The sequence below is a fragment of the Chelonia mydas genome, chromosome 9 (assembly GCF_015237465.2).
Source record: "Chelonia mydas isolate rCheMyd1 chromosome 9, rCheMyd1.pri.v2, whole genome shotgun sequence".
NCBI classification, from domain to species: Eukaryota; Metazoa; Chordata; order Testudines; family Cheloniidae; genus Chelonia; species Chelonia mydas.
In genome coordinates this window covers 65,449,906-65,475,334 of record NC_057855.1, presented here as the reverse complement: position 1 = coordinate 65,475,334, position 25,429 = coordinate 65,449,906, and the positions used below count along the sequence as shown (strand labels likewise).

General features: G+C 40.6%; 1 long non-coding RNA gene across 1 annotated transcript in view; it reads right to left on the bottom strand.

Annotated features, from left to right (window-relative positions):
* Positions 1–25,429, bottom strand: part of LOC122461814 — a 94,548-nt gene that overhangs the window by 5,571 nt on the left and 63,548 nt on the right. The window lies entirely within an intron of this gene.

Here is a 25,429-nt window from a genome sequence, read left to right as displayed (position 1 = left end):
GTTTTAGAGGGGCCTGCGCTTTTGGAGAAGAATAGTACTTCTGTTTCCCCACTGGCTGTAAAATGGCCAGGATGTTCATTGTACTGGTGTATGTGAAAACCTAGGTAGCCAGGGCTTTGTTAAAGTTATTAATATAGCTATAAATATGCTAGCCAGCATATATTAGCCAACACAGTATTTAGCACATACGACAGTTTACACTTTTAGCACATTGGTAAACTAACTAATCCTCACTACATTATCCCTATTTGATCTATAAAGTAGAATCATAGACTTTAAGGTCAGAAGGGACCATTATGATCATCTAATCTGACCTCCTGCACAACGCAGGCCACAGAATCTCACCCACCCACTCCTGTAACAAACCCCTGACCTATGTCTGAGCTACTGAAGTCCTCAAATTGTGGTTTAAAGATTTCAAGGTGCAGAGAATCCTCCAGCAAGTGACCCATGCCCCACGCTGCAGAGGAAAGCGAAACCCCCCCAGCGCCTCTGCCAATCTGCCCTGGAGGAAAATTCCTTCTCAACCCCAAATATGGCGATCAGCTAAACCCTGAGCATGTAGGCAAGACTCACCAGCCAGACATCCAGGAACGAATTCTCTGAAGTAACTCAGATCCCACCCTATCTAGCGTCCCATCAGAGGCCATTGGGCATATTTACTGCTAATAGTCAAAGATCAATTGCCAAAATTAGGCTATCCCATCATACCATCCCCTCCATAAACTTATCAAGCTTAGTCTTGAAACCAGATAGGTTTTTTGTCTCCACTGCTTCCCTTGGAAGGCTGTTCAGAACTTCACTCCTCCGATTGTTAGAAACCTTCATCTAATTTCAAGTGTAAACTTCCTGATAGCCAGTTTGTATCCATTTGTTCTTGTGTCCACATTGGTACTGAGCTTAAATAATTCCTCTCCTTCCTTGGTATTTATCCCTCTGATATATTTATAGAGAGCAATCAAGTAATTGTGTCTGATTTGGAAGGACTCCAAATGACTTACATTGGAGTTGGATTACACCCTGAGAGAGGCTAACTATCCCCAAGGCTCATGAATCAGTGGAGAAGAACCAGGATGAGAACTCAGGAGTTATTGGCTCCCAATCCTATGCTATTAGCCACTAAGTCTCATTTAATGAACATTCAGCACATTTCACACTCCTTACTTGGGAGGACTCCACTAATAGAAGAGGGAAAACATATAATTTGTCTGTATCATAGAATCATAGAATTATAGAACTGGAAGGGACCTCGAGAGGTCATCTAGTCCAGTCCCTTGCACTCAAGGCAGGACTAAGTATTATCTATGCCATCCCTGACAGGTGTTTGTCCAACGTGCTCTTAAAAATCCCCAATGATGGAGATTCCACAACCTCCCTAGGCAATTTATTCTAGTGCTTAACCACTCTGACAGTTAGGAAGTTTTTCCTAATGTCCAACCTAAATCGCCCTGGCTGCAATTTAAGCCCATTGCTTCTTATCCTGTCCTCGGAGGTTAAGAAGAACAATTTTTTTCCCTCCTCCATGTAACAACCTTTTATGTACTTGACAACTGTTATCATGTCCCCTCTCAGTCTTCTCTTCTTCAGACTAAACAAACCCATTTTTTTTTCAATCTTCCCTCATATGTCATGTTTTCTAGACCTTTAATAATTTTTGTAGCTCTTCTCTGGACTTTCTCCAATTTCCTGAAATGTGGCACCCAGAACTGGACACAATAATCCAGTTGAGGCCTAATCAGTGCAGAGTAGAGCAGAAGAATTACTTCTCATGTCTTGCTTACAATACTCCTGCTAATACATCCCAGAATGATGTTTGCTTTTTTTGCAACAGCATTACACTGTTTACTCATATTTAGCTTGAGATCCACTATGATCTCCCAGATCCCTTTCCACAGTACTCCTTCCTAGGCAGTCATTTCTCAGTTTGTATGTGTGCAACTGATTGTTCCTTTCTAAGTGGAGTACTTTGCATTTGTCCTCATTGAATTTCATCCTATTTACTTCAGACCATTTCTCCAGTTTGTCCAGATCCTTTTGAATTTTAATCCTATCCTCCAAAGCACTTGCAACCCCTCCCAGCTTGGTTTCATCCACAAACTTTATAAGTGTACTCTCTATGCCATTATCTAAATCATTGATGAAGATATTGAACAGAACCAGACCCAGAACCGATCCCTGTGGGACCCCACACGTTATGCCCTTCCAACATGACTGTGAACCACTGATAACTACTCTCTGGGAATGATTTTCCAACCAGTTATGCACCCACCTTATAGTATCTCCATCTAGGTTGTATTTCCCTAGTTTGTTTATGAGAAGGTCATGCGAGACTGTATCAAAAGCCCTACTAAAGTCAAGATATAGCATATCTACCATGTCTCCCCTATTCACAAGGCTTGTTACCCTGTCAAAGAAAGCTATCAGGTTGGTTTGACATGATTTGTTCTTGACAAATCCATGCTGACTGTGATTTATCACCTTATTATCTTCTAGGTGTTTGCAAATTGATTGTCTAATTATTTGCTCCATTATCTTTCTGGGTATAGAAGTTAAGCTGACTGGTCTGTAATTCCCTGGGTTGTCCTTATTTCCTGTTTTATAGATGGGCACTATATTTGCCCCTTTCCAGTCTTCTGGAATGTCTTCCATGACTTTTCAAAGATAATTGCTAATGGCTCAGTCAGCTCCTTTAGTATTCTAGCAGGCATTTCATCAGGCCCTGGTGATCTGAAGACATCTAACTTGTCTAAGTAATTTTTGACTTGTTCTTTCCGTATTTTAGACTCTGATCCTACCTCATTTTCACTGGCATTCACTGTTAGATGTTCAGTTGCGACCAACCTTCTTGGTGAAAACCAAAACAAAGAAGTCAGTAAGCACCTCTGCCATTTCCACATTTTCTGTTATTGTCTTTCCCCCCCTCATTGAGTAACAGGCCTACTCTGTCCTTGGTCTTCCTCTTGCTTCTAAGGTATTTGTAGAATGTTTTCTTGTTTCCCTTTATGTCCCTGGCTAGTTTGATCTCGTTTTGTGCCTTGACTTTTCTAATTTTCTCCCTACATACTGGTGTTATTTTTTATATTGACTGAGTTTCCACTTTTTGTAGGACTCTTTTTTGAGTTTTAGCTCATTGAAGATCTCCTGGTTAAGCTAGGGTGGTCTCTTGCCATACTTCCTATCTTTCCTACACAGTGGGATAGTTTGCTCTTGTGCCCTTAATAATGTCTCTTTGAAAAACTGCCAACTGGTATGAACTGCCATCAAGTCAATCATACTGCTTGTGAAAGGGGCATGAGATGCTTGACATGTATGGAAAAATATCTGTGAAAGAAGGTTATATTATTAGCTCTGAGAGGGGAGTGGGGTTCCTTGGGTTAGAGCATTGGGGGTGGGGGCAGCTGGAAACCAGGATGTGTGGCTCTGGGAGGGCAGCGCTCCTGCAAAACCTGAATGTGTTCCCCCAGTGCCTTTTCCTTTTGCCTGCATGCCAAATGGATTACACGAGAGAGAATTCTTTTCCTCTCTTTTTATTTTATGTCTGGCATTTAGCCAAAGTAAGTGCTTTAAGTATACATAAGATTAAAATGTGGCTTTTTGCCTAGGAATTCCTAACATATTGGCATTTTGCCTAAAGTGCTTTATCATGCACTATCTATAAAATGAGTTACTTAAAAAAGGCATTTTGCCATAGTATTGCTTATTATAGAACTCCACCCCCGACCCCACAGCCTGGCCTGGCCATCTGCACGAGTGTAAGTTAAATTAACAAAAACTAGTGTCCCACTACTTAATGACCATTATCCCCCACCAAGCAGTTAGGCAGCAACCCTGTACTGCTTGGTTTGACTGATCTTTTGGCTAGATGGCTCCTGGCTAACTCACCAATTTGTATAAATTGTATAATCAATTGCTTGAGCACACATTGGGCTGTTATGAAATATATTCAAGAACTCAAATAACCAATGTCAGTCAGGTTTATTGCTCTAAGCCAATAATAATATAGTACAGGAAAAAAAGTTCTATGCAATAGCAGTCTCCAGGAAACCATCTTATGCAGTGATGTTACATTCAATTTATGCAGGTGTGCTCCAAAGTTACACATTTCAGCTGGTATTATTTATATGATGATTTTACAAATTACAGATCTCAACACTTCACTAAAATCCAACCCATCAGTTTGTCCCAGTTCCCTAACACATTGTTCCTTTTCTTCCTTATCGTAGTTTTGGATACTAGTATTCCAGGTATTGGTCCATGAAAGTACTTCCCTAGGTTACACGAAGACATAGAATGAAATGTATCTTCATTTTGCCAAGTTTCCTATCTGTGTATACAAAATGCTTTCTTCAGCAAATGCAAGGAATTATGGGATACTTAGCATAAATGAACAGGATTATTGTACACTATAGGCCAGTTTAGGCTCTATCACTGTTACAATATTTGTTCTTAATTTTAGGGGTGCTTAATGTACGCTAATATTTATATAAATATATATGGTGTAGATAATACACACACACATATATATATATGCTAGCTAGCATGTATTAGTCAACACAGTATTTAGCACATATGACAGTTTACACATTTAGTGCATTGGTAAACTAACTAATCCACACTACATTGTCCCTATTTGATCTATAAAGTAATTGTGTCTGATTTGGAAAGACTCCAAATGACTTATATTGGAGTTGAATTAGAGCCTGAGAAAGGCTGGGTGACAATCTCCAAGGGTACATGAGTCAATGGAGAAGAACCAGGATTAGGACTCAGGAGTTCTTGTCTCCCAGTCCCATGCTATTAGCCACTATCAGGCTCACTGAACACCCATCACATGTCACGCTGCTTTCTTGGGAGGATGCCACTAACAGAAGAGGGAAAATGTGTAATTTGGCTGTATTGTGTGTACTGCCATCAAGCCAATCAAATGCTTTTGAATGGGGCATGAGAGTGTCACAAGAATTTACAGTAACTATTAAGTCACTTACTAAAATAACCAATGCAGGTCATTGAGCCCAAATTGATTTTCTCTATTCTTTCCATTCTCTCTCCTCAGTAGGCAAACAAACATGTTCTCTATGAATATACATCACAACAGACTGACAATCACTGAGCAACCCAAACTATTTATCCACAAAATCTATCATTCAGCTTATTACAATGTATCCAACCACCACCACATGCTTTGCTTCAGGGAATGAAATACATAGAAATTGCTGAATAAATGGTGTCACCACAAGACAAGGCCAGAATAATGAGTCAGTGAAGTTCTAAGTAAGACACAAAGTCCATTTTTTCACCCCCTCTTCAGGGTGCTGGAACAATTTTTATTATGGGGGTGCTGAATTGTTGAATCAAACTGTAAATAATTAAAACCACTTCAAGTCAGGGGGTGCAGCAGCATGCCCAGAATCCCTAGTTCCAGTGCCTATGCCTCTCTTCCTCTTTTCTTGTCTTCTCCCTGCCTTTCCTGCTTTGTTCTCTACCTTTTATCATTTTTATATCTCCTTCACACTTCTCTGATTCTCCATTTGTCCAAACTCATGCTTGTAGATGTTATCCATTCCTCTTAAATATACCAGGGTGCCTTGTTTTGTCCATTTCCTCATTGCCTTTTTCCCCATGGCTTTAGGAGGGTGATTCTAAGCACCTGAGGCGGTTTGGTGACCAACTCCCATTGAATTTTGGTGAGAATTGGTCACCTAATTCCCTAAGGGATTTTTGAAAATAGGTGTTTGAAATATTTGTGGAAGTTAGTAGTAAACTACTTTTACCTTCCAAAAAGGAACTTTGAAAATGACAGCTCTTCCACAGTCTGAAATGAGAATCTCAAAACAAAAATTACTCTTTCTTTGTGTCTACCTGCTGGTTCAGCCCTCAAGAATTATTATTCTGCAACTGCTTAGTATCAATTTCCATTGATTTTAAAATCATTTTAAAATTTGAATGAATAGAAGGTCCTACTCAAGGAGACAGAAACTGGAGCAGCTATTTAAGTCACCTCTCATCAAGTGTGAACTTCCTGAACACAGAATTGAATAATCGAGCTGATCGGAGGATAACAATGCTGTTTCATGGCAACTTTTGAGGTTTCAGTATTTGTTTTTGATCAGTATTGGAACAAAACCAAAACCTGTCAAACATTTTCACAAAAATAGAAGAAAGTGTGTATGTGTCTTTGTGTCTATATCATGGGTGGTGTGTATGTGTCAGGGCACTGGCCAGAGATGGGAGAGATCCAAATTCAAGTACCTGCTCTGCCTGATTTAGAACAGAGTTTTTTATCTCAGATCACTCCAAATCAGGAATTTGTATCTGTCTCCCCCACATCCCAGGCCAGTTCCATAACCACCGAGCAACAGAGTCTCTCTCTTTCTCCCCTTCCCTCCCTAGTTTAATAGAAACTGATTCAGTTTCAGCAAAAGTTCCAACCAGCTCTGCTGAACAACTTTCAAATGATGTATACCACTCTCAGCCCAGTGGGCCGAGTCCTGCTTGCCTTTCTAACACAAGCAGTGAAGAAAATAGAACAGAATTTAGACACTCACAGAAGTTACTTCACCCATGTCTGAGTCAGAACAGAGCAGCAATGCTGCACAACAGTTCAGGAAATGGGGAGGGGAATAATATAGTGTCCAAATTAAACTGCTGGGGGAATTTTAGGTAGGTGGAATGTAATTATGAGATTGGAATTTGGCCAGGACACCATCGAAGGAGTTGTGAACCTGCCAACCAGTCATGAAACAACCTGCCTCAGAGTTTTCCCTAAAGTAGTGGGGGAAGGACAGTCTTTCCACTGACACAATGTTGGATAGGCCAGCAATTAAATTCCTTCCTTGTGGTCCCACAGTATCAAGGCAAACAGGGAAAGAAAAATTCTGCTTTCGGCCTAAAAAAAACCACAGTGGCTTTGCAGGGTATTCAAACAAATACAGAGAAAAGTGGTATACAGAGTGAATAATATCAGTGAGTTTCACAATATATATTTATTTTGTCTTGTTTTGTTAGTAGGTGGTTAGTATAAACAGTCTCTAATGTTCACAAGAGCCCATAAAGCATCTTAAAGTATGCAGACTGCCTTTCTCTAGGTGTGTGTTAGCTTTCAACCAGTGTTTTATGTCATAATCTTTTGTAAAAATGCATAGAGAGGAAATTTAGGTGAAAAAATTAATAAAAATCCAATTTTATGAAGCATTCAAGCTGACTAAACAGAACTCTGTAACTGGTTATTAAGTTATGAAAAGACCTTTATCATCTCCTCCCACTTACACACAATCTAGAAATCCTGTTTAGTGAAACCATGGCATTTTCACGAATCAGACAGTGCTGTCGATCAAGAAGCCAGGCAGCCTTGTGGGTCTGCTGCCATTATCAGAAGTAAGGGTGAATTTGTGGTGCTTCTGATCAGGTTCAGAATTGATACCACAGTAATTAGGAGTGATTTTCCTGATTTCTTCCCCTCCTTCAGTTTTACTGTGCATGACATTCTCCAGAGATTAAGGTGACAGTTTACAGTTCAGCTAGAAGGGACTACATCAGAAATATCTGCCTAGTGCAGAATTGTCTGCATTGGATTGCAACAAGTTCCTGAAAAATTAATGTTGGAGAGAGAGAAACTTTAATTTTTATCAAAGTTTCGCCACTGGCCCTCCTTTCCTCAAAGAAGTGCTGATTTTAAAGCCCTGTCTGTTTCCATCAATCTGTTGGAATTAATCCTATTTAAATTTGTTTCAGTAAGTTCTTTTACTTCTCATTAATTTTAAAATATTTTTCTTCAGTTGAATGTAGTCCAGTGTAAGTCTAAGTATATAAGTCAGTGCCTGACGGTTTTTTTGCCCATTAGCACTGCTGTTCAATAAAAGATGCAACGCAGAACCACTGCTTACACTAGATAAGTAAATGACAGTTTCCTTAATCAGATTGTAGGGAGCGGGAAAAACAGAGAGATTTTATTTGGAAACAAACTGTTTAAGTTTTGATTCCTTCAGAAATTAAAATGAACTGTTTTACATAAATGTTCCTGCTAAGTGGCTACACAGGAAAACATCCCCTGCTAATGGAATATAAAATAAACGTATACAGTTAAAAAGAGAACACTTTTTGATTTGTAAAATTTAGTATAATTAGGTAATTTCCCTTTGTGTGCAAGCAGCCTTGGCACTAAACTCCCACAAAGTGATGAGTCACATGAAGCTGATTATTGCCTTGTAAATAGCAAGAAGCAAGCAAAAATTATCATTTGAATACAGTAACCTGTGAGTATAATGCATTCTTATAATTTTATTGCAGAACCAGTAGCAAAAGTGCACCCTGATGGCTGAGGAAGTTTTACCAACATTGTTTTCTGGAACTCTTGAGGGCCTGACAGAATGTATGTGACAAGTAACGTTAACACGCTCCTTTGCTGAGCTGTGCAAACACTTTCAACCACCACCTGTAGATGAATTCACTCTTTTAAAGGGCTCATTTCTTTGATACCTTTGTAGCAATTTGGTAGCTCTAAGCATTTCTTTGATTTTTTTATGCACTGTCAAAGGTACATAGTACAGAAATTTGACAAATCCTTACATCAAACTTTTCAGAATAAAGACCTCAACTAATGTAGAAGCAAAACTATATACAATTACTTATGCACAGAGTCTAGGCTTTAATGAATATATGGGGTCAAATTCCCTTCTGGTGAAAATCCATTGAAGTCAGTAGAGTTATGCCATGAGGTAATCTGGCCCAAATCCTTTAGTATGTGTAAATGAACAGATTTACAGAATGCTAATCATAGTGCAGTTGTGTTTGGTTTTCAAACTCATTTAGTGAGCGTCTTATCAAAGGGAATTGTATCTTCTTTAGTGAATGCAACACCCACCAAACCCTAGGATCCAAACCATAGAGTAAATATAGTCTTACTCTTTTGCATAATTGGTAGCAATGAGAAACCTTCTGGGGTTTAACAATTTTTTTAAAGTTTGGTTTTTACATGTATCTTCCCCATAAGCTATTAATAAAATCAAATTGTAAACATAAATATTCTTGTTTGAAAGGAATTGTCCTGATTCTGGAAATACTGTGCACTTCTTGTTTCCTGCCTCCATGTGGCCGCTCAGAAACTCACTTTTTACCAGAGCCAAAAAACCCAACCCTCTAACAATGACAGTAAAACTCTGATTTAGCACGTGTTTTGCTAGCCGGTTCTAAATTTGGCAAGAGCAAGTGGTCTCATCTCTCATCATTAGCATGTACATGACATGTTCAGAGGGCCATACCAAGTGCCTTTTTATAGTACATATGCGGTGTGACTTGAGACACATTAAAAGATAATTAAGTATATTAAAAAATAATTGATTTACTTGTTTTTTTGTTTTAAATAGGGACATAAAAATGATTCATGCCCACTTTATTTCCCAAGCAATATCTTTCATAGTACCAATGTACATTATGTAGAAGCAATGCTCTCTACACAACACTTCTTGTGCAGTGTCAAAGGAACAGGCAGACTGTAATCAATAAGTCAGAAATATAAAATAGGATGAAAATCTGGACAGGTATTTGGTTTGAAAAAATCCAAAATCCCTGAGTACATCTAAAATGGTAATAATAAATGGACCAGTGCAAATAATGTGAGGGAAAGTACACAGCTGCCAGCCCTTAACTACAATGGGAAAAAACACATATTTTCCTGCTAGGAGTGCCCATTCCCAGTTATGAATCTAAGTAGCCATTTTCATGTGCAAAATCCCAAACTCATTCTTGGTAATTACTCTTGAAGTTTTGCATGCATGATTGTGTGCCCAGGTATTTGAAAGTCAGGTCCTAAATTTTTGTGAACGTTCAGTTTAACAATAATTTCTTCTGTATTAAACTGATTTCTAAAGTATGTTCTTCCATATGAGCAATCACAGGGGTCTGAGTCAGTTCCATGTTGTGGTGGACATAATATCAATAACCTAGAAACAGTGATGGATGACTACTAATAGGCAGTGGAAAAATACATGCTACCCACTACTAGTGGGAAAAGGATCTTTTATTATATTTATTTATTTTTAGCAACTCAGTGACCCGTTTGTAAATGTTATTGTTGGAGTTTGTTTTTGGTACTCTTGCTATTTATACTGAATTGTGCGAATGTTACTTGGACTGACTGGATGTGATTTATTTTTCAATCATATGCACCAAGAATGTGCTGATTCTGGTTTCTGTGGTCTAGAAATTATGGCAAGGCTCTGGGAACCTGCAAGAAGCTTCTGTGCTCCTGTTTTCTTGGAGTTCACTCAGCCAATAAACCTGCAAAACTGAGCAAGTAACAGGACTTCACTGAAAGAATGATGCAGCTTCAGATGTGACCATTTTTTGGTAGGAATTGTGTAACTAAGGAGTTGGCCCACTCAATTAACATTTATTTACTCTGATTCCACTTCTCTTTGGTTCCATTAGAATCCTAGTTGCCTCTGAAACAGCTCCAGTCCCTCCTCATTCCTAGAAGATTACTGGCACTGTCAATATTGGAAGATTCAGTTGACTGAAAAAAGGGTATAACAAACCAAACAGCCTAGTACTTAGAGCTCACCTAAGAGGCATTCAAAATATAATCTATCCTCTTTCCATTCCAGTAGCAACTGCTTCAGCTGACTGGAACATGAACATTATCAGTGTCCCATTGTTGTATGACATCAGTTATACATGGCTACTTTCTGCATCTTATGCAAAATATCTATTCGAAAACTGTAGTAGGCTTGTAAAGAAGAGAAAAATATCCAAAGGCAAATGTGTATTCAAAGATAAATGTTCATGTCTATAGGTGCATTTCTTAAAGGGGTAAAAGCAACATGCAGAAAGCATGTGCCAGCATTTTCTATTAGAAAGAATGGACAAGTTGCAAATTTCTACACTAGAGATTTTTTTTTTAAAGAGTTATTTTCTGCTCCATAGGAAAAAACGGGGCAAGATAGAGATCTAGGGAGAAATATAGTTTGGAAATAATTTAAGGAAATAAAGATGTGAAAAATAAGAGAAAAAAAGCTGATTGCTATTTTGAGAGTTATCTTGGTTATGTGCAGGTATAGTCACCACAGTTGTCTGAATAACTAATTTTTTGGTTCAGTGGCTAAAATAAGAAAATTTTAAAAAATCGTTTCAGGGTTATCCAAAACTAAATTTTTACAAAATTTTTTATGAACCAAGAATGCTGAAAATTAGTATTTCTGGTTAAACAAAACATTTTGTTCAACACAATATAAAACTTTAATTTATGTTTTAGAAGGTTAATAAAGTAAAATTTGAAAAAAGTTTTGAATAAAAACCCCAAACATTTTATGTAAAATTTTTTTTTAAAAAGTTTAGATTCTTAGGGATTTCCCCCCATTTTTTTAAATGAAAACATTCAGACCCAAACTTGCAAATTGTTCTAGCTGATTTAAATCTACATCTTTTATTAAAAAAAGGTTTTACATGAAAAATTTCACCCTTCTCTAGTAGTCACATGCTTTCTTCATACCACTTTAAACCACTATGCTCAGTATGACAGCTTAGACCAGCCATGTGTGGCACTAAAGATTATTGGTGGGCTAATGAAACCCTGATCCAAATTCAATGAGTAATTTCATATCCATCCAGATACCTTAAAAAATTCTGTTTGAAATATTTTAAACACAAATATTTTGTAGCATTTGGGACTCTATCTTGAAACTCTCCAAATCTAGGGAAATTCATTTGGTAAAATATAGCACATGATCCAGACTTCTATATTATCATTCTGTGATTTCTAGTCATTTAAGTATCTGATTATTTGTAACCTTGGACTCTCCTTATCTGAGATTATTGTGTCAGAAAGCTTGGCAGTCAAAATATCCTTGCATGGAAATGAAGGAGAAGAAATAGCAGACAATATTCATGATTACACTTATTACATCTATAGTTTCTTCCATCAAGGATCTCAAAGCACTTTGTAAGTATTAATGAATTAAGACTCAAACACATATTCCTGGTAAATATCTTCATGTTACAGGTAGGACTGAGCTAAACCCTTAGAGCTCGATCCTCAGCTGCACCAGGGCATATCTTGGTGCGGGTGAGGAGTGGGGCAAGTCCAAAGTCACCTTTCTTTCCCCTGCTTCCAATCCTGGGGCTGTTTGGAGGCCAGATTGGGTCTTGACATAAGTTAAAGTAGCCCTTTTAACTTGCATCGCATGTAATAATCACTAGGAGCCATTGCGCTGGTAAGAATCTGCAGCACAGTCCTCTCCTAATAATATTCTTCAGATTCTCATGCAATAGTGAGACAGGAATCATGAACAGTTTGTTCAACTGCATCAGTCCCTGCATATATGGGAGAAGATTGCTGTCTGGTCTGAAGACACTCCTCAGTAATTCCCTGTTCCGACCGGTGTGGCACCCTGAAAATCATTCACATTTGGCCACATTTTGTAATATCTCTGATTTTAAATCCCGAGATTCAGCCCTTTTTTCCACTGTGGCCTAGATTGCAAGGCAATGCATAATTCACAGCCCTGTCATCGACAGCCAGTCCAGCTCATTTCTGATGTTTTTTTAAAACATGCTCAGATTCTGAGGGAAAAGCCAGGAAGTTGCTCTGATGATAGCTGAAGAGAGTGCTTTGAATGAAAGGAATTAAGAAAAAAGAAATGAAGATAACTTTTCCAACAAGAATTTCACTCTGACATTTCCCTAACTTGACATAGTGTTTAATTATCAATTTATCTTCCACTTCGGTGATAAGGAGTATACATTTAAATAAACAAGGTAGCGGTGATGGCTTGTCAGCCCAGGCAAGCAAGGCACAGCCTAGCCAAGAATTCCCAAAAGCTACACAATAAATTGTGCATATTCTTTTTAAACTGATAAATCTATATATATTTAAGAATAAATTGTGATTTGATTTAAATATCTCAACCCACTCTCTCAGGAAGTGAACTGCAACACCAGAAAGTTCAAAGAATGTAGTGCAGTGTGAGGCTCAAATCTTGGTATAGTTAATAGTGCCTCACAAAGCTGCCTTGTTACCATGGTCATTTACCACGTCCAGGAGTCACTTTACAAGGGCCTTTCTGTGGTAACCACAGCTTGGTGTGCCCACAGCAGGACTGTAACCGTTAAGCCCTGGCTCCAGGTGTTTTGCAGAGGATAAGGCCTGTGCCTCGCTGGTCCCCTCCCTAATGGGGCGGGCTGTGTGTGTGTGCATGAGGAGCCAACAGTGGTGGCTCCAGCTCCCAGGTCTGCCTGCTGCTTCTTCACTATAAAGAAGGTAAGATTTTAATAGCTATTACATCATACGTTGGATGGGCGTGGAAATAACTATTCTGTGATTTGTGCCTCACCTGTCAAAAAAGTCATCAGCCATCACTGCAAGGTAGGAGTATTATTTATATAACCATAGCACCTAGGAACCCTAGTTGTGGGTCAGGGTCCCATCACTGTAGGCACTATACAGACATGTAACAGTCTCTGCCCCAGAGTCTTTACAATCTACAGGAGAGACAGGTGCAGGAGCAGGACAACAGAGAACATGTTGAGATGGGTGATGTAACAAAATGAATAGAATCAACCAGAAAAGCAGAAGTTGCAGCTCTTCATTTGCCTAAAGCAATGACAATGTATTAGATATGGCATTTAAGAGAGGCATTAAATATTATCACCATAAATCCAAAGGAAATTATGTGCCCACTTAAGAAAACAAAATATTTTAAATTAATATTTATTTTCATTGTCTGAAATTATATACTTAAGGTCATGACCTTTCCTCTACAGATGGTGTCAACTGAAAGAGGTTTGAAATTTCTTCTAAATATTCAGGTTGCTTACATATTTGGTGAGAGAGAGGGGTTGTTTTTTTTTGTTTCACATAAAGCTGAAATGCTATGTTCTATATCTGAATCTTTTGAAAATTATTCAGAATTCTGGTGGAAGATCCAGGGCTGCTCCTTGGGAAGAGTTGGAGGCCTGGGGATGGTCTTAATTTTTTTTAACAAAAAGCTGAATTGTTATTAAAAACAGTTCTTAAAAGCTAAAATATTTTGGTATTGTTTTATTGTGAAAAAACTAAAAATTGCAAAAAGGCAAAAAAATTCAAAATGTGGGGGGAGGAGGGGAAGGAATTGGCAGTTTTTGAATGTCTTTAATGACATCTAAGAAAGTAAAAGTTTAAGAACTTGTAAATGGAAATATACAATTATCAGAATTCATTCCAGCTAGAGTAATATTGAGTGCCTTGTACCCAACTTCTTCCGTGCAGGGTTTGCACTGATAAGCTTATTGCCTGTAGGTTGATGTGCGCGATGCTGCCTTTGCCACAGGGCTGCACCCAGTGCAGCCCAGAAATAGGTGGTTCTATCTTAGGAGTATGAGCGTGACCAAGATAGGTTCTACTCAGGGGTCTTAAAGTCCCCTTTCTTAAACAGATCCCCTGGAAGTGGCAGTAGTACAAGCACTGCCTGGCTTTCCCCAAGGGTGAAATCCCTCTGGGGGTACAGAAAGGAGTACAAGTTGAATTTCCCTGCACCAGCTCACTTCATTTATGAAACCTTAGGAGACACTTTTTTGCATCTCTCATAACACAATTTATATAGAAATTTATTCATTTACATGATAGGCTGATGGCATTAATCATTTGCTGCTATCAAATAAAGTAATGCAGCAGAGAAAACCAGTACCTGCTGATGGGCAAGGGGGGGGGGCAGAGTGAGAGCAGCAGCTTCAGCAGATGTTACTGAGCATGCTCAGTCCATGTGAACATGCTCAGTCCAAGCCAAGCAGCACCTCTTTGGGGGCATATGACTGTGTGCCCCCTTCCATGTAGACTAGTCAGGTGTCCGGTTTTTAACCGGAATGCCCAGTCAAAAAGGAACACTGGTGGCTCTAGTCAGCACTGCAGATTGGGCCGTTAAAAGTCCTGTCGGCAGCGCAGTGGGGCTGAGGCAGGTTCGCTGCCTGCCGTGGCTCCGCGTGGCTCCCGGAAGCATCGGCATGTCCCTCCTCTGGCTCCGACATGTAGGGGTAGCCTATGTGTAGGCTCTGCATGCTGCCCCTGCTCAAGCACTGGCTCTGCATCTCCCATTGGCTGGGAACCACAGCCAATGGGAGCTGCGGGGGTGACATCTGTGCAGGGGCCAGAGCAGGGACATGCCGCTGCATCCAGGAGCTGCTTGAGGTGAGCTCCACCTGGAGCCTGCACCCCGACCTCCTCCCACACCCCAACCCCCTGCCTAAGCCCTGATCCCCTTCCTTCACCCCAAAGTCTGATCCCCAGGGTCTGTACCCCAACCAGAGCCTGCAACGCAACCCAACCCACAGTCCAGAGCCCCCTCCCGCACTCTGAACCCCGAAGCCCCATCCTGCACCCCAAATCCCTCAGTCCCAGTCCCACACCACCAGCTGGAACCCAACCCCCTACTCCATCCCGGTGCAAATGAGCAAGTGAGTGAGGGTGGGGAGAGTGAGCAACAGAGGGAGGGAGGATGGAGTGAGCAGGGGGTGGGGCCTTGGAGAAGGGGTGGGGCAAGGGTGTTCCATTGTGTGCAAGTAGAAAGTTGGCAACCCTACTCCCACGCGTCACCTTTGCAATGTGCTTTGGCTAATATGTTAATGGCAGTTGTAAATGCTAAAGATTCTTGTGTATTCTTGCATGATTTTAGCTATTGTTGGACTAAATTCTGCTTACCTTATTCATTGACTTCAGGTTTGTTATATTGTGTTTGTTTTATCTATAAACAAGACTGGAAGCTTTAATGGGGGGAGGGAAGGAATGAAATATTTGTATCTCATTTAGTGGACAAACACAGGTCAGAGAGGGCTACCATTAGTAACCTGGGATGAGCACACATTTGTTTTTAATGAGGGTTGAGCAGGGCAAATCCTGTCAGGTGCTGAACTGTAACTGTCTCTTTGTGACAGTTTTACCTTCACCCTTTATGTTATTACCACCATTATAGAAAGTGAAAAACTGTGATGAGGTGTATTATAAAACCTGCACTGCCAAGGAAAGGGCTTGGGGGGTTGTGTGTGGTAAGGTAGCCCTGCCCCTCTGGCCTTGCTAATCATGCACTATAGCTATAGGGAGGAGGACTTTAAAAGGAGGAAGCTGGAGTATGCAAGGGGTGAAGCTCTGAGAAGATTGGCTCCTGAAATAGCAGGAGTAGCCCGCCACACCAGAATCCTCTCCTCACAAACCTCTGCAAGGTGTCCATGAACCCCAGGGCAAGACCTGATAGGGGGACTGACTTGGCTACCCAGCCATAAGGACTCCAACAAAGCTGTTACACAAACATCCCTGAAGTAACGTGGAGCCTTGGATTTTTTTAGCTTTTTCTTGACCCCAGGAGGGGCTAGGTTTGTGCTGACCTGAACTTTTGCTCCCCCACACCCCGAAGCAAAATAAGCAGTACATGATAGTGGGGCTGCTACTAGGACTAAGATTCTGTGGCCTGTACTAGGCCAAACCTGTGGTGGAAGCTGGGTGTGGTGAGGGGTCCCAGCCCAGCACCGGAGGAGCCCCAGAGATACTCTTTACAGTGTCTCTATGGCGTCTTCCTATCTTCACTTTTAAGGCTATTTTTTGTTTCTGAGAGTGCATTATGACTGCCTCTTAGTCAGATTATAGATGCCATGCTAGCTATACTGTTACAGTACTAAACCTGCCATTGGTGGACTCCTGGTGGGCCACCAGCTAATGAGTTTTATGATTAATATACCGTTTTGCTCCTCTAGTCTTACGTCTTGGCCAGAGAGAGTTTCCAATTTCTAGCTTTAAGACAGGCTTCCATTATTCTGCTAGCTGACATTCTCAACCACAGCCAAGGCAAAACTTTGGAAGAAGAACTCTCATGTTCTAGCTTTTCAGATAATATCCCCGTTTTTTTTTTTCCCTGAGGATGGGATTCTCTGTGTTGTCTACATTTATTTGAGACTTGAATCTTATAAGACAACACCATGGTGGTTGGGAGAAAAGAAAGAATGGAGAAATATATGTATGGAAAAATATGCATATGGAAAGTTAACTCCTATTTTCAAGGTCTTAATATTTCCAGTTGGTTTGGGAATTCCCACAGTTAGCTCTATTATGGGTAAATTACAAGTTTGTATTATGTAGTTCTCAAATTCCCCCAGCACCTGTTTTAAGGGCACACTGTTTTGCTGATGAATAACCCAAGCCTTAGATAGTGATTTGTCATTAATCATTATAAGCAATAGATCTAACAAGTTATAAATTCAAAGTAAGTCTGTTTTACTAGCTCTGTATTTATTAAAGCTGAAATAGTCTATTAATTTCATTACAAAAGAGCACATAGAAATGTTTCTGTTGTGACAGGCCCTTTGTCTTTAAGGGACATCTCATATTCTGTCAGGATGGCCCAATGAAACAACTGTTTGCCTCTGCAAGGAAACTGTGACAAAGCCCATTCTTAAGTTTATCCAGGTACTTGAACAAGCCTCATCACTGTTTTGTCTTAACACCTTAGTCTGACTCCATGTTGCATTTGTTCTAACACACTAACTACTGCCAAAGCATCTGCCAGTCATTGAAATCTAGTCCTCTCACGCATTTCATGCATGGAATGGAAAAACTGTTTTGTCTGGTCATTATAGCCTGAAGCACTAGGAGAGCAGGATCAGCAATCAAGATTATTTCCCCAAGAGTCACGTTGAAGTTGTGTTTATCAAAAACTACATTATTTTAAAATGTATCTAAGTTACTGCAAGCAAGACAAATAATTGGCACAGTCTTTTCTCTAAAAGCTATGTTTTGTTAAAACTGCATCTTGGTTATAAAGGAAGAAATGCTGAGAAAAATCACCCATATGTTTTACTGAAATTCATTTCCTTTCTATACTATTTTTCCAGGACAGCACCTAATTGCTCCTTGAGTAGTCCCAATCTTCAAAGTTGTATTAGATTTTTATGGTTTTCATATGCCCTTTGGAATCATACTGACTTCATCACAGTGATTTTACATTTGCACTGTATCAAACCACATAATTACATGACCAAAATGCCTATCTGGTTAACTTTGGTTAATGACTATAACATATTACCAGCGTGTTGAGTAGTTGGTGCACTTGGATGTGAGAGATTCCTCATAGAAATGGAAATGTGAGGAAAACAGACATAAGATTTGCTCAGATCAATCCCACTTAACTATTTATAAATATAAGAGTCCAATGACTTATGTATTTTAACAGCAGGCAGTATAATTCACAATTGCTAATGGGGACTAACTTTTAAAACTTTCACCATGAATGCTTGGACACTCCTTGGGTTCACTGAGCACAGGTGAAAAGACGTCTCTTTTTTTCTAATGTTCAGTTCCAGTTCACTGAAGCCACACCCACCCTCTCAGGGAAGGAAAACTCTGAAGGTTCCTCCCATTGTCCTTCCTCAGAATTCTTCTCTTTGAGAAGGCAGGATCTGAACGCCCTTCCTATTGAGTAAAGGAGCAAACAAACCACAAACCCTTCAATATTATCTTGAAGGTACTGGACCTTCTCTGCAGAGGCCATTTGTATCCGTTCCACCTCTGGGGACCCCTTTTTCCATTGACTTTCAGGTAACATATCCTCAACATACCCATATTGCTAGAGACTCCAGGACAGCCACTACTGCACACCAGTTTAAAATGACTGGGTCCTCCAGTATAGAATCTCTGCATAGAAAGTTGTACCAGCCTAGAACAATATTACCTAGTCTGTGGAATCTACCAGAGGTCTGGAGGGAGGTATGTCCCTGCTGGGTACTCGCCTCCACGTGTGGATAGTAGATCCCCAAAAGGCATCTAGCAGATCTTGGGAAGGTGGGGTAGTGACCAATGACTAGAGCTGAATCAGTTAGCAGGGACTTGAACTTGTGTCTCGACATCCCAGGTGAGTTCCCTAACCACTAGCCTGTTAGTTCTCACTGTGTTTTTTCATGAAAAATCTCAAAGGTCCTGGTTTCATCTTGATGCAGAACAGAAACACATGTCAAAACCTTGATTTTTCTGTGAAATAGAATTCTTGTTTTCTGTCCAGCCCTACAGACCACCATCCCTCTGTGAGGAGTGGAGGATATTTGAGCATTGAAGGTCTCCTCTCTGTGCAGATCTGTAGGAACAATCTGGAACTCCATGTGTAACTCCTCTGAACACATTAAAGGATCCTTAGCCACATGATTTTGGAGCCCTTGATATGCCTAAAGGATGAAGTTTCCTGAGCCTAACCCTCAGAACAGCCCATCTAGGAACAAGGGGTACGGTCTAGAGCAACTCTGTCAACACTTGAGAGATGCCATTTAGCAGCTCGTATTATCTATTCACTGTCTCCCTCATCTTCCTCCTCACTGGCTTAATGGTACCTACTGTGCTGTGGAATTGACTAATCCAAACTTTGTTCTTGACTCTTATGTAAGCCCTTTGGTCTGAAGCCTTAGAGAATGGGCAGTGCATATAAGAGGCTTGGGAAGGCTAAGCCTGCCCCAAAAGAGCTGGACATGCAGGAGGGCCAATTCCAGCCCACAGCCTTTGGAGTGCTAGAAGTGAAGCTCCCTAGAAGTGTGGGGGGGGGGGGGGGGGGGGCCACCAGCATCGGCACCATGGCCCTGCTCACACTTTGCCCCAAGGCCCTGCCCTCATTCTGCTTCTTCCCCTTAGCTCCCACCCCACCTTCCGCTCTCCTTACCCATCAGGGTGGTGTATAGAGTTGCCTAGATTTGTAGGTGGAGCTCAAGCAGGTGTTAATTTAAGTCTTTAAACCCCTAGAAAACTGAACCAACTCTTTTTGCTCCCAATACCCGGCAGAAGGATTACACCTATATTCTATTATGGAATAGGCAATTCTTCCTCATTTCATGACGTCTATTTCCTCTAATAAATTCTTTACCAGTTTTGTCAAATCCTATAGCTAAAGTACCAGTACATTATTGAGTATGAAGAAAGAAGCTAAGTTTTTAAAATGACAGAGTTGGGGCTAGAAAGAACACTGATTAAAATCAAGAGAGCATGATGCCAACAACTTTGTAGCTAGTGACTTTGGAAAACATGATCCGTAACTAGCACTAGGTTTTTATAAGATAAGTGTGTCTGCATAAACTCCACAGTAATATTTTACATGTGCCCTTTGATACAAAGCATGTTGGGAACTCATTCAGTAACAGACAAATCTCAAACATATTAACCTTTATGAGCCTGATTTTCAGAGGTGCTGAACGCCCATATGTTCCGTTGACATCAACTAGAGTTCTAGGTGTTTATTAGCATCTCTAAAAATTTTACATTTCTTATGCATCAGTTGGAAAAAACAACAAAACACACATTTACCTTTTAGAAAGAAAGTTCACATCCACTTCAGCAAGGTAGTGACTTAAAATGTAGAGAGGTGACTTTTCAGTCACAGCTGCAGGGGCTATACTTTCATATTCAAGCCACTGTAAAGTCAAAAAGCATTATTCATCGAGATTTCATCTGTTTACCTGTATTATTATGAAAGTTCTTTGCCAGTGTAGAAAAGTGTGTTCATGACACACTTATCAAAATAAGAGGAGAACCTCTTAAACACATGGATGCTTCACATACCAATATGTGCACCAGTTTTAATCATCCATAATACTCGATTGTGGATTTCAAGTAGAAAGAGAATACAGACATATATTTATTTCAGGGGTTACATAAATAAATAGAGAGAATAAATATATGTATTTATTTCAGCAGAATAGAATCATAGAATCAGAGGACTGGAAGGAGCCTCGAGAGATCATCTAGTCCAGGCCCCTGCACTCAAAGCAAGACTAAGAATTATCTAGACCATCCCTGACCGGTATTTGTCTAACCCGCTCTTAAAAATCTCCAATGATAGAGATTCCACAACCTCCCTAGGCAATTTATTCCAGTGCTTAACTACCTTGACAGGAAGTTTTTCATAATGTTCAACCTAAATCGCCCTTAATGAAATTTAAGCCCATTGCTTCCTGTCCTATCCTTAGAGGTTAACAAGAACAATTTTTCTCCTTCCTACTTGTAATAACCTTTTATGTACTTGAAAACTGTTATCTCCCCTCTTAGTCTTCTCTCCTCCAGACTAAACAAACCCAGTTTTTTCAATCTTCCCTCATAGGTCATATGTTCTGATCTTTAATCATTTTTCTTGCTCTTCTCTGGACTTTCTCCAATTTGTCCATATCTTTCCTGAAATATGGCACCCAGAACTGGACACAGTATTCCAGTTGAGGTCTAATCAGTGTGGAGTAGAGCAGAAGAATTACTTTTCATGTCTTGCTTACAACACTCCTGCTAATACATCTCAGAATAATGTTTGCTTTTTTTGCAACAGTGTTACACTGTTGACTCATATTTAGCTTGTAATCCATTATGACCCTCAGATCCCTCTTTGCAGTACTCCTTCTTAGGCAGTCATTTTCCATTTTGTAGGTGTGCAACTGATTGTTCCTTCCTAAGTAGAGTACTATGCATTTGTCTTCATTGAAATTTCATTTTATTTGCTTCTGATCATTACTTCAGTTTCTCCAGATCATTTTTAATTTAAATCCTATCCTCCAAAGCACTTGCAACCTCTCCCAGCTTGGTATCATCCACAAACTTTATAAGTAGGGCTTTACCAAATTCACAGTCCATTTTGGTCAATTTCACAGCCAGGGGATTTTAAAATCAATCAATTTCACTTTTCAGAAGTTTACATCTGAAATTTCAGGGTTTTGTAACCCTGGGTTCTTGGTTACAAAGGGTTTGGGGTTCTTGATCCAAAATGCGGTCAGGGTTGGGGGGATTGCAAGGATATTGTACAGGGATCATGGGATTGCCACCCTTGCTTCTGTCCTGCTGCTGTCAGGGGCACTGCCTTCAGATCTGGCCAGCCAGAGAGGAAGGCTGCTGGGCATCCAGCTCTAAAGCCAGCACCACCACTAGCAGCAGCTCAGAAACGTGAGTCTCAGGGTATGGGGTGGGGATGGGTTCCCATAGGTCTGGTTTTGCTCAGCAGTCTCCCTCCCCAGTGGGGGTGGGGGTGTGACAGCTTGAGCTGCAGTCTCTCTGCACGAGGTGGTAGTGGTGACAGCTCAAGCTGCCGAGCTTCCTGGAGCTGGGGGATATCCTAGAGGTGGATGTGACCCACCCTGGAAGCGGGGCCCTGCAGGGGAAGAGGAAGTCTTAATCCTTAGCTGGGACTAGCATCTGGAGCCGTGTGCAGGGTAGGCACCCCCGTCAGGGTGTCATGTTTCACGGGGGGGGGGGGGGGGGAGATCATATTTCATGGTCCATGACGCATTTTCCATGGCCATGAATTTGGTAGGGCCCTATTTATAAGTGTACTCTTTATGCCATTATCTAAATTATTGCTGAATATATTGAACAGTACCAGACCCTGATCCCTGTGGGACCCCACTCACTATACCCTTCCAGCTTGGCTGTGAACTACTGATAACTACTCTCCGGGAATGGTTTCCAACCAGTTATGCATCCACGTTATAGTAGTTCCATCTAGTTGTATTACCTTAGTTTGTTTATGAGACAGACAGTCATGAAAGAGAGTATCAAAAGCCTTACTAAAGACAAGATATACCACATCTACCACCTGCCATCTATCCACAAGGCTTGTTACCCTGTGAAAGAAAGCTATCAGGCTGGTTTGACATGATTTGTTCTTGACAAATCCATGCTGTTACTTATCACCTTATTATCTTAGAATCATAGAATATCAGGGTTGGATGGGACCTCAGGAGGTCATCTAGTCCAACCCCCTGCTCAAAGCAGGACCAATCCCCAACTAAATCATCCCAGCCAGGGCCTTGTCAAGCCTGACCTTAAAAACCTCTAAGGAAGGAGATTCCACCACCTCTCTAGGTAACCCATTCCAGGGCTTCACCACCCTCCTAGTGAAAAAGTTTTTCCTAATATCCAACCTAAACCTCCCCCACTGCCGCTTGAGACCATTACTCCTCATTCTGTCATCTGGTACCACTGAGAACAGTCTAGATCCATCCTCTTTGGAACCCCCTTTTAGGTAGTTGAAAGCAGCTATCAAATCCCCCCTCGTTCTTCTCTTCTGCAGACCAGTTCCCTCAGCCTCTCCTCATAAGTTATGTGCTCCAGCCCCCTAATAATTTTTGTTGCCCTCTGCTGGACGCTTTCCAATTTTTCCACATCCTTCTTATAGTGTGGGGCCCAAAATCGGACACAGTACTCCAGATGAGGCCTCACCAATGCCAAATAGAGGGGAATGATCACGTCCCTGGATCTGCTGGCAATGCTCCTACTTATACAGCCCAAAATGCCGTTAGGCTTCTTGGCAACAAAACACTCTTGATTCATATCCAGCTTGTCATCCAGTGTAATCCCTAGATCCTTTTCTGCAGAACTGCTGCCTAGCCACTTGGTCCCTAGTCTGTAGCAGTGCATGGGATTCTTCTGTCTTAAGTGCAGGACTCCGCACTTGTCCTTGTTGAACCTCATCAGATTTCTTTTGGCCCAATCCTCTAATTTGTCTAGGTTCCTCTGTATCCTATCTTTACCTTCCAGTGTATCTACCACTCCTCCCAGTTTAGTGTCATCTGCAAACTTGCTGAGGGTGCAGTCCACGCCATCCTCCAGATCCTTGAGATATTGAACAAAATCGGCCCCAGGACCGACCCTTGGGGTACTCCGCTTGATACCGCTGCCAACTAGACATGGAGCCATTGATCACTACCTGTTGAGCCTGATGATCTAACCAGCTTTCTATCCACCTTATAGTCCATTCACCCAGCCCATACTTCTTTAACTTGCTGGCAAGAATACTGTGAGAGACTGTATCAAAAGCTTTGTTAAAGTCAAGGACCACCACATCCACTGCTTTCCCCTCATCCACAGAGCCAGTTATCTCATCATATCTTCTAGGTGTTTGGAAATGGATTGCTTCATTATTTGCTCCATTATCTGTCTGGGTACTGAAGTTAAGCTGACTGGTCTGTAATTCCCCGGGTTGTTCTTCTGCAGCTTATATACATTGCATGGGGCATGTGCTCAGGAAGTCAGAAGCAAGAGCTGTGGTAAAACGGTGTTAGGTTGGGAGAGTTTGAAAGTTTGACTTAAGTGGATTCCAGCTTTCCTAGCTTTTAAAGCTACTCTCCCCTCCCAGATCCACAGAGGGGATGATGTGATGATGCAATAGTGGGAAGGAGCTACAGATATGTTCCTTTCTCCCCTCTTGTTCAAAGGGAGGATTTTAGTGTGCAAAGGGAAGATTTAGTGCTTTTGTAGTGGACTGTAGCACGAAGCAAATTACGCCAGTGCTCACTACTGAGTTCAGTGGTCTGTTCTATCTATCCATTTATGTTAGTGCACTATAAGAATATATTACCATGGTGTCTATGTTCTTTCCAAGTAAAGAAAACCATTTTTACCCTTTACTTAGCAACATGGACAATAGGTTCCAGTAGCAGTGGAATAAGTTGACTGCATGGCATTTTGCAAGATAAATTCCTCACCATAGTCTGTTTCTTTTTGCATTGTCGCTTGCAAAACCTTCAAAGTTACTGTCTCCTCATCCACTGCTGCTGATACCCACTGTACACACTTGAGCTATGGATCAGTGGGTACACTCTGTACCTTTGCATGCCAAGATGAGGAAAATCAATTTCAGTCTTGAAGAGATGAAACTAGTGTTGCAGAAGATCAGTGCGTACTTCCAAGTGCTCTAGGGCACTGGAGTCTTAATGGGGATTCAACAAAACAGGACATAGGTATGGAACAAAATTCTCTATTCTAATGCTAGGAATACTTTAAGAAAATCAAAACACTCTAAAGGAAGAGAAAAATGTTCATTGCTTTAACTGCAGTAAATACTAATGCCCTTTTACATTAGTCACATTAAATACTATATGTTATAATACTAACTATAAATTATAACTGTTATATTATAACACAATAAAAGCTGTAGGTACACTAAGAAAGGGAGAGGTAAAAACATCAGGCTTGATGTTGAAGGAAAGCCAGTGTGTGTCTGAAGTATTGCTGAGATTGAGAAATTCACCTGTAAAAAATATTTTGGTTGTCACTTATCTAAGTAGAGATCATGTAGAAAGAAATATAACTTTGTTTTATTGCTTCTTAATTCTTTTACCCCTATAAAAGTTATCTATGTTTACAGAACCTGAAGAAGTAAACACAAAAGGGTGTCTTCTTTAAAAATCCTCATTTCATTATATATCTCGCATACATTTAAAAGTATGAGTAATGACTGTTCTTATTTTTCATGTTTTTGCTGGAGAGCTCTTTGGATGACCTAGAGATGCAGATTTTGAGTTTTCTTAGCCATTATTTGAAGGAGGGGAAAAAGGCTGAATCATTTACAAAGAGAACTTTTCTACCAAGTGCTTGAATAAAAAACAAAACAAAACGATTGAAATGTTCATTGTCTGCATAACCCCCCCACCCCACTGCTTCTCACACGGTTCATCAGAATTAATT